The following is a 10,058-nucleotide window of genomic DNA, read 5'->3' as shown; positions in this document are numbered from 1 at the left end:
AATTCTTAGATGACGAATGGTTAGGACGTTATTTTAGATACATATGTTTAGGACGGTAATTAGAATTAGATCACAATCATTAATCAGTTCACTTTCGCATTATTAAAAGAAATAAAAAATAAAGTGACTGCTCTCCCTGTGTTCGACCCGTAGCTACACTGATCCGTACGCTTGCGGTTACATTTTAAATCTCAACAAGTTTTTGGCGCCGTTGTCGGGGAGACAGTTCCATGTTATTTTTCACTTTCTTTTGGTAAATCGGAGTGCTTTATTTGCTTTGCTTTATATTTTTTCTTTTTTTTTTATTGAATTCCTGAGAATAACAACTTGCAATAATAGTTGTATCAGTGGAGGTCACCATGCCTCACAGTATGATAAAGACAGGTTTCGCCCTGTAGCAGTACCTCAGGAATTGACCTGAGCAACCCCGGATCCTTGTCGGTAAACTCCCAAAAAGCAAAAAAAAAAAAATAAAAAATAAATAAATAAAAAAATCAAAAAAATCAAAAAAATCATCAAAAAGTTTTGCTATCCATTCTTTTGTGCTTGTCTTACTTTAGTTGTGGAAAGTTTTTCTGTTGCATGAGTGTTAAGTGGGTACGTAATACTAAGAATCGGTTAGAAAGAAGAGATCCAACAAGTAGTGACCCTATACGTTTGCTCTCTCTAAAACCCTTCAATATGGGAGACCAACAGCAAAACCCTTCACCTAAATCTCTGAAAGATAGGTTCTACCCTGCTAGAACAGCCCAACCTTCCTGTATAGTTCTACCACAAGCCCAGGGCAATAATTTTGAACTCAAATCTCAATACATCACTATGTTGTCCCACTTCCATGGGTTGACCTCTGAGGATGCATACCTATTTCTAAGGGAATTTAAAAAGGTATGTGTTCTAATTAAGATCCAACAGTTTTCTGATGATGCTGTTAAGCTTAGGTTTATCACTTTTGCATTGAAAGACCAAGCTAAGAAGTGGTTGTATGGATTACCCACAAATTCCATAACCTCATGGGAACAGTTCACAGTTGTCTTCCTTAAGAAGTTTTCCCCAACTCACAAGACCAATAAGCTTAGAAGTGATATCCTTCAGTTTAGGCAAAAGCCTAGTGAGTCATTTTCCAAACTTATGGAGAGATTCAAGGATCTACTCCAAGAATGCCCCCACCATGGCCTAGACCTATGGCATTTATGTCAAATAATTTATGAGGGTATTGATTACCCAACTAAACAAATGATAGAATCTATGTGCCCTGAGGGATTCACATCCTTTACAGATGAAGAAAAGGCATGGGAATTCTTACTTGACTTAGCTGACAAAACCCGTGAATGGGAATCAACCCAAGAGAGTGAAAGAACTATAAGAGGAAAAGGATATTTTGTGGATGGGATAGTAGCCAAGGAAGCCCATTTGGATATCCTAATCAAGAGGATTGAGGCTATTGTTCCTAGAGAGTCATAGAAGAATGCCCTAACACCTCTGGGGGCACTTCTAATGATAGTGTTAATGCCTTATACCAGAATAATCCATATAGTAACACATACAATCCAGGATGGAGAAATCACCCAAATTTTTCTTGGAATCAGGGCAACCAAGCAGGACCTTCCAATTTCTATAATCAAGGTCAACCTGGACCCCAAAGGCCTCCCTTTGCACAACAATCTTTTTCTCAAAATACTTTTCCTAGGTCAAATGTAGGACCTCAGGCGAGTTTTCCTAGGGCCCCTCTTCTATCATCTTATCAGCAACCCCCTGGGTTTACCAACACTGGAGAGGCAAGTAGAATAAATGACTTGGAAAAAAATATGGCCCTCCTCATGACAAGCCATCAAAATCTTACGAGAGAACTTACCCAAGTTGTCTCAATTATGCATGAGAGGAAGAAGGGAACTTTACCCAGTCAACCAGAGCCTAACCCTAGGCATCATCAACCTGTTAGTTTACAAGGACCAACTAATGCACCACTGAATATAGTACAAGGTCAGACTCAATAAGGGCCCTCTAACCAATGTAATGTTGTTTATGCCCTTAGGAGTGGTAGAGAGTACCTACAGAGCTTTCCTAAATCTTCCCCATCTATTACTCCTGTTAACTCTTCTTCAGTTGAGGACACAAATGTGCCTCTTGCTCCAGGTTCGTCTGATGAACCTAAAGATTTTTCTGAAACTAAAGATGATTTGGTTGAGGAAACCAAAAATGATTCTTCTGAACAGGGGCAAATCCCTAACAGTCCTTATGTTCATCCTGTCCCATTTCCTAATCGCTTGGTAAACAAAAAGAAGACTGCTTCCATGGACAAAATTTTAGAAGTCTTCAAAAAGGTAGAAATAAACATCCCTCTTTTGGATGCCATATCCCAGATCCCCACCTATGCAAAGGTACTGAAAGGTTTGTGTACTCACAAACGTATCACTAGTGTGCCCAAAAAGGCGTTCTTGGCAGGTAACATTAGTTCCATAATTACTCAGCCTATAGCAGCCAAGTATAAGGATCCAGGGAGCCCTACCATATCTTGTGTCATAGGTAACACCTATATTGAGCATGCTTTACTTGACCTTGGCGCAAGTGTGAATCTTTTACCTTACCATGTGTACAAGCAACTAGGATTGGGAGAATTAAAAGCCACTGGAACTACTCTTCAGTTGGCAGATAGATCTGTTAAGATTCCTAAAGGGATGGTTGAGGATGTCTTACTAAAGGTGGGGGAATTTATTTTCCCTATTGATTTCATTGTGTTAGATACTAAGCCCTTCTCAACCAAGGATGAGATCCCAATAATTCTAGGAAGACCATTCTTGGCTAGCAGTAATGCATTAATCAATTGCCGGAATGATTTCCTAAGATTATCTTTTGGTAACCAAACTGTTGAGTTTAACTTGTTTAGGATTGGCAAGCAACCACATATGGAAGAAGAGATCAATATGCTTGAGGATTTTCTGGATTTTTCCTATGATTTAGTTACCAACTTTGATATTGATTTTGATTCAGAATTCCAACAGTATATGGATGAGTTGGATGATAAGAGTGAAAATTTCTTTTCTGAAGTCTTGAGTCTTCACACACTTGTGGAGCCCTTAGGACCCCTTTCCAATTCCATTCCCAAACCTTCCATAGTTGAGCCCCCTAAGCTAGATCTTAAGGAGTTGCCATCTAATTTGAGATATGCTTTCCTAGGGCCTGACCAGTCTCTTCCTGTAATAATTTCTTCAAATTTGACTTCTAGCCAGGAAGAGGAGTTACTTAAAGTGTTAAAAGATAATAAGGAAGCCCTAGGTTGGACCATGGCTGATATCAAGGGTATAAGCCCTTCCATTGTGCAACATCATATACATCTTATGGAGGATTCCAAACCATCCACGGAACCCCAAAGAAGAGCTAACCCAGTGATGATGGAAGCTATTAAGAAAGAGATCCTAAAGTGCTTGGATCATGGAATAATTTATCCTATTTCTGGCAGCCAATGGGTAAGCCCAGTTCATGTAGTGCCTAAGAAGTCTAGTGTGACTGTAGTTCCTAATGCCAATAATGAGTTGATCCCTACCCGTGTCCAAACAGGATGGCGTGTGTGCATTGACTACAGGAAATTAAATGCGGCAACCTGGAAGGACCACTTCCCATTGCCATTCATTGACCAGATGTTAGAGAGGTTAGCTGGACATGAATACTATTGCTTTCTTGATGGATATTCCGGCTATAACCAAATCCCAATTGCTTTAGAGGACCAACATAAGACCACTTTTACATGCCCATATGGAACATTTGCTTACAGGCGTATGCGCTTTGGGCTTTGCAATGCCCCTGCTACGTTCCAACGATTCATGATGAGCATTTTTTCTGACATGGTCGAAAAATTCTTAGAAGTATTTATGGATGACTTTTCAATTCATGGGAATTCCTATTCTGAATGTCTTCATCATCTTTCCCTAGTTTTGAAAAGGTGCATATCTAAGAATTTGGTTTTGAATTGGGAGAAATGTCATTTTATGGTTAAATCTGGTATTGTTTTAGGCCATGTAATATCCAAGGAGGGAATTAAGGTAGATAGAGCCAAAGTGGATTTAATTGATAATTTACCACCTCCTCAATCTGTTAAGGATGTTCGGTCTTTTCTAGGGCATGCAGGCTTCTACAGAAGGTTTATTAAGAACTTTAGTCAGTTAGCCCGACCTCTCACCTCATTACTTGTCAAAGATCAGACTTTTGAGTTTTCCAAAGAGTGCCTAGAATCCTTCAAGCAACTTAAGAAGGAGTTGACCAATGCACCCATTGTTCAACCACCTGTTTGGACTGAACCTTTTGAACTGATGTGTGATGCTTCGGATTTTGCCATAGGAGCAGTTTTAGGTCAAAGGATTAATAAGTTGCCCACTGTCATTTACTATGCTAGTAGGACCTTAAATGATGCACAACTCAATTATACAACCACTGAAAAAGAATTTTTAGCTGTTGTGTTTGCATTAGAAAAGTTTCGGTCTTACTTAGTTGGTTCACATGTGGTGGTGTATACTGATCATTCTGCCCTCAGATACCTAGTTCAGAAGAAGGATGCCAAAGCCCGTCTCATTAGGTGGGTTTTACTTTTGCAAGAGTTTGATTTAGAAATTAGGGATAAGAAAGGAGTTGAAAACCTAGTTGCAGACCATTTATCCCGGCTTCCCAATTCCTTGACTGTTGATTCTCCAGTCAACGAGAACTTTCCAGATGAACAATTATTTGCAATGTCCAGTGAACCATGGTTTGCTGACATTGTCAACTTCTTAGTTTCAGGTGTGACTCCGGATCACTGGTCCACCCAAGATAAGTATAGGTTTCATTCCCAAGTTAAGCACTTTTTCTGGGATGATCCTTATTTGTTTAAGATATGTCCAGATCAGATTATCCGACGATGTGTTCCTGATCATGAGCAACATTCCATTCTCTCTTTTTGTCATGATCATGCATGTGGTGGACACTTTGGACCTAAGAAGACTGCCGCAAAGGTTCTCCAATGCGGATTTTATTGGCCCACTCTTTTTAGAGATGCTTTTGATTTTTGCAAGGCTTGCCCTGCCTGCCAGTCTTTTGGCCGTATCAATAAAAGGAACATGATGCCCCTCAACCCTATTTTGGTAGTTGAGATCTTTGATGTATGGGGCATCGATTTTATGGGACCATTCCCTAATTCCTTTGGGAATTTGTACATACTTTTGGCCGTTGATTATGTTTCTAAATGGATAGAGGCCATACCTTGTAAATCTAATGATCACAAAGTGGTGGTCCAGTTTCTCAAAGAGAACATTTTTTCCCGCTTTGGTGCACCACGTGCAATAATTAGTGATAGGGGTACTCATTTTTGTAATCGGCCTTTTGAGACCCTAATGAAAAAGTATGGGATCACTCATAAGTTATCTACCCCTTATCACCCCCAAACTAGTGGCCAAGTGGAGGTGTCTAATAGGCAGATCAAACAAATCTTGGAGAAAACTGTTAATCCCAACCGTAAGGATTGGTCCCTTAGGCTCATTGATGCCTTGTGGGCCCATCGGACTGCATTCAAGACTGACCTTGGCCAGTCTCCCTACCGTTTAGTGTATGGGAAAGCTTGTCACTTACCAGTTGAGTTGGAGCATAAGGCCTTTTGGGCCATTAAGAAGCTTAACTTTGATTTGTCTGATGCGGGAATTCATCGTAGGCTCCAACTATCTGAGTTGGAGGAACTTAGGAATGATGCCTATGAAAGTTCTAGAATTTACAAGGAAAAGACCAAAGCTTTCCATGATAAACACATTCTGCGTAAATCTTTTGCAATTGGTGATAAGGTCTTATTGTACAACTCTCGATTGCATCTTTTTCCTGGTAAGCTTAGATCCCGATGGGATGGCCCATTTATTGTTCATAATGTATATCCCCATGGGGCTGTGGAGATTTTGAATCCAGGAACAGGGGTAATTTCGAAGGTTAATGGTCAGCGTTTGAAACCGTTCCTCGAGTTTCCCACTACTAGTAGTGAAGAGGTCATGGATCTCCATGAACCTCTTTACACTGATGACTAATTTTTAATCAGGTATGACCCCCTTGCATTGTCTTTGCTTTTAATTTTTTCCATGCATTGAGGACATTGCATGACTTAAGTGTGGGGGAGGGAAACCAGTTTTTATTTTTTATTTTTTTTTCACTTTGTTTTGTTTGTTTTTCTTTTTATTTTTTGAGCTTGCTAAGGATGAAGTCCTACTTTGGCTTTTGGCTAATGATCATACCATTCGGTTGCTTGATGTATGAAAATAAAATTTTTGATTAAGGTACCCATTTTGAACGTATAAAAACCCTGTTGAGAAGAAAGAAACAAGCATGTGTCTTGAGATGGGACTTTCTTTTGAAAAATAAGAGACCCCTGTTTTATGGTGATGGACCATATGTAAGTCTGTGGGTTCCTTGTACTTTTGATTTGGAGTTGAGACCTTCTTTTTAATTTGGCATGGGTTGACAAATGCACAATTTTAAATGAAATGTGAAATGTGGTATAAAGAAGAATAAGAGTTGATTCCCTTGGAACTAGACAGGGCATTGCGCCTCAGGAAGCGTGGTGTCTTGATCGAAATTCCTTGGGAGGAAACTTCTGAAGTAACTCTAGCATCACTGCCTTTGTGGACATATGCAAAAAGTGAAGCTACATAGTAACTTGGGTGTCTGGTGTTTGCTCCACCATGTCATTCAGGCCAAAAGTAGTGGAGTAGAATAGAGTTTATTAGTAGAAAAAAAAAAAGAGAAAAAAAATGTGCAAATGTCATTATTGCTTGGTAACATGTTTGGTCAAAAACACTCCAACGCCTTAGTCATTGGTTCCCTATTTCTTCACAAGTGGTTTTGCCTTAAGATAAGGATGTTTTGGAAGAGACGAGGTGAGTTCCAAATTAAGAAATATGCTAGTGCCTGGAATTGATAAAGGGTAATAAAAGTTCAAGTGTGGGGGTCCCTTGTAAGAGAAATTATCTTTGCTCCGGATCGGTATGAGCCTTACCTTTAGCCAAAGTTGGGATTTGTTTATTCTGAATTTTGGGTGTATATTCACTGCAAACACCCACGAGACACAACTCGTCCACTAGGGGTGACCTAGGGGTTTAAAGGCTTGTTGCACATGCTAAGTGCAACCGTGATTCCTACGAAAGTGAGTTAGGTTTTTTTTATCTTTATTCTTTTTCTTTTTGTTTTGCTCGAGGACTAGCAAAGTCTAAGTGTGGGGGAATTCTGATGAGCACATTTATGTGTGAAATCTAGGGTAGTAAAACATGCATTTTACATATTTAGAATGGAGCTACCTTGGGTTTTACTCTCTTTTTGCAGGTTTTATATTTTCAAGGCCTTAAGGACTATCGGGAGCTATATCTTCAATTTTACACGTAAAGAGGTCCTATTTCTTTCCATGGTTGCGAAGAGGATGAAATTCTGAGCAAGATGGACGTGTTCAATTAAAAGTACACATTCGTTTGGTCACCCGTACAAATGATTATTCTTTTTCGGGTCAGAAAAAGAATAATGGATCAGAACTGAACCGAGATGCAGAACCAGCCCGTTTGCAATTGTCCCAGAGGTACAAGGAATACTCCAAATGCCAACAAGGATCGATGGACCACATCCTTAAGTGATTAAAGATTTGTTTTTGGTAACAACAACTACCTAGCTTAGTTGGTGACTATGGTGTACAAAATTCTCTTGCTCACCAAGAGGTCTCAAGTTCGAATCTTATGGTTGTTTTTTTTAGAAGATTTTGTTGAAGATTTTCTGCTTTAGAAGCAAGCAAAATCGTGGAAGGGTGCACAAGAAAAAAAGAAAAAAAAAGAAAGCAAAATCGTGGAAGCAAGAAGAGAAGAAAAAAAAAAGGAAAGAGAAAAAAAATGGGAGAACCAAAAATTGTCCAAATCTTCTCTCTCCTCCACATCATCACCAAAGATTGTCCAAATCACAGAAAGGAAGAAAAAAAAAGTCGTCCCTAGGAGAGAGAAAAAAAAAGAAGAAAAATAAATTAGAAGAAAAAGGAAAGAAAATAAGCAAAAAATTTTAGGAAATTTCTCAAAATTTATTTCTCTCTTCTCTCTCCTCCATCTTAGCACTTTTGGACTCAAAAGATCTCACAATCAATTGTGGGTTTATCTCTTTTAGGAAAGAGAAAATTGTTACCCTACCTCTCCATTCCCTATAATTACAACTCATGTAAGAGGAGGAGACACAATTCATTCTTCTTCTAGTTTTTTTTTAGTTGCTCTCTCTCTCCCTCTCTCACTCTTTGGTTTTAGTTCTTCTCTATTTTTGCTTTAATCACTTTTGTAATAGTTTTTTTCAATTAATGCAAGTACTCTTTTATTTTTATTCAGTTCTTTTTATGTTTATGATTTATGCAATTGAGTTGTAATTTTTTAAGTTATAGTTCTAGGCTTAGATCTAGGTGACAAGATCATGAGCCGTGGAGCAATTTTTTTTTTCAAGTTCAAGCATTGATTCAAGTAAGTAGGCTCCTTCAGTAGTCTTCTCTCCCCCCTCTCATTCCTTATTCTGACTACCCTTTCTTTCTTAATTTAGGATTTTTATTTTCAGTCGTTACATTATTGCTATCCCTCTCCCCCAAGGTTCATGGCTAGTGTATGTGTTGGCTTTGCCCCTCCTGGCCATAGAACCATCAATTTATTGCTTTTATTTTAATTGTCTCCCTTTCCCTAAAGCCAAGTAGAGAAACCCTTGTAAGAGTAACTCTCTGGTCAAGTAGGGAAGCTCATATTATGATGCATCCCTCGGGCTAAGTAGAGAAACCTGCTTGTGAGTCTCTCTCTAGCTTTATCCCATTTCTTTTACTTTATTTTTATTTCAGCATTTTTTTCCTTTATTATTATTTTTTTTTAATTGCGTGGGTTGTTTACTTTTAGTTATTTATTTATTTAATTTTAATTGTGTGGCTTGCGTCTTTAAATTCTTAGATGACGAATGGTTAGGACGTTATTTTTAGGACGGTAATTAGAATTAGATCACAACCATTAATCAGTTCACTTTCGCATTATTAAAAGAAATAAAAAATAAGGTGGCTGCTCTCCCTGTGTTCGACCCGTAGCTACACTGATTCGTACGCTTGCGGTTACATTTTAAATCTCAAACATAATCATAAGGGAAAATTTATCTATCCTTGCAAAGGAATTATTCGAGATAAATTTACTACAAATGGATAGAGTTGTACATAGTTGTGTCCATTATTCATAAGAAAAAATGGGAAAATGATGAAAACCCTCAAATGTTCAAAGGATTTTGACCATAAAGGAGTAAATTCATGATAAAAGAAAGGAAAACCTAAGCACACACGAATGGAAATTATTTCTCTACTAATGTGTGTGTGCATTGAGAGTGAAGGATAGCATTTGAACCATCAATTTGCATTAAAGAAGAAAGATGAAAAGAAAACCCTAAAACAGAGAAATTAGGGAAAAATGTTGTGATTTTCTCTCTATAAATCGGTTAATTAAGGCCAACAAACCATGGAAAGCATAAAATCGATCACCCCATTTTCAAGAAACAAACATTCCGTGGAAGAAATGAAGTATATGATGAGATTCTAAGATTTCTATAATGAATGAATACCAAAAAACATCATTCTTAAAGAGAAAATGGAGAAAAGGGAACTTACTTGAGTGCTTGAGATGATGAAGAAGAGATGAATGCCAATTTATTGAGTGAGATAGCTAGTTGAAGCCTTGGAACGGACCCTCAAATCGCCCTAGCTCTGAGTTTGGAGAGAACAAAGAAAAGAGTGGGAAAATAAGGGTTTTAAAACCCCTTTTTAGTCGCTCGGTCTTGACCGGGAGCCTCTGACCGACAGGCCCCAGCCTGACCTTGCTCGCCGGCCTTACCTGCCAGTTTGGGTTTCAAGGCCTAAAGTGGCCTGAGTCTAGAATTTTTTGTATGTCGTGACTAGTGGGCCCCAAGTAGGTGCCAATGGGAGTATTTTACCGTGTAGTTAGGCATCATTTTGTGACCAATTTATGATTTGGTAATTAATTGTGGGTGCGTTTGGTCATGTGGTGTGGTGCAACAGTGTAACT

General features: G+C 38.6%; 1 non-coding gene across 1 annotated transcript; it reads right to left on the bottom strand.

Annotated features, from left to right (window-relative positions):
* Positions 1–1,068: 1,068 nt before the first annotated feature.
* Positions 1,069–1,175, bottom strand: LOC122070710. The gene has a single exon (XR_006137939.1). It is a non-coding gene; the product is annotated as a small nucleolar RNA R71 (small nucleolar RNA).
* Between the last annotated feature and the right edge of the window lie 8,883 nt (positions 1,176–10,058).

This window comes from Macadamia integrifolia, unplaced genomic scaffold (genome assembly GCF_013358625.1).
Source record: "Macadamia integrifolia cultivar HAES 741 unplaced genomic scaffold, SCU_Mint_v3 scaffold984, whole genome shotgun sequence".
In the NCBI taxonomy this organism is placed as follows: Eukaryota; Viridiplantae; Streptophyta; class Magnoliopsida; order Proteales; family Proteaceae; genus Macadamia; species Macadamia integrifolia.
The sequence above is the reverse complement of the archived record's forward strand: the minus strand, read 5'-3'. Positions and strand labels throughout refer to the sequence as shown.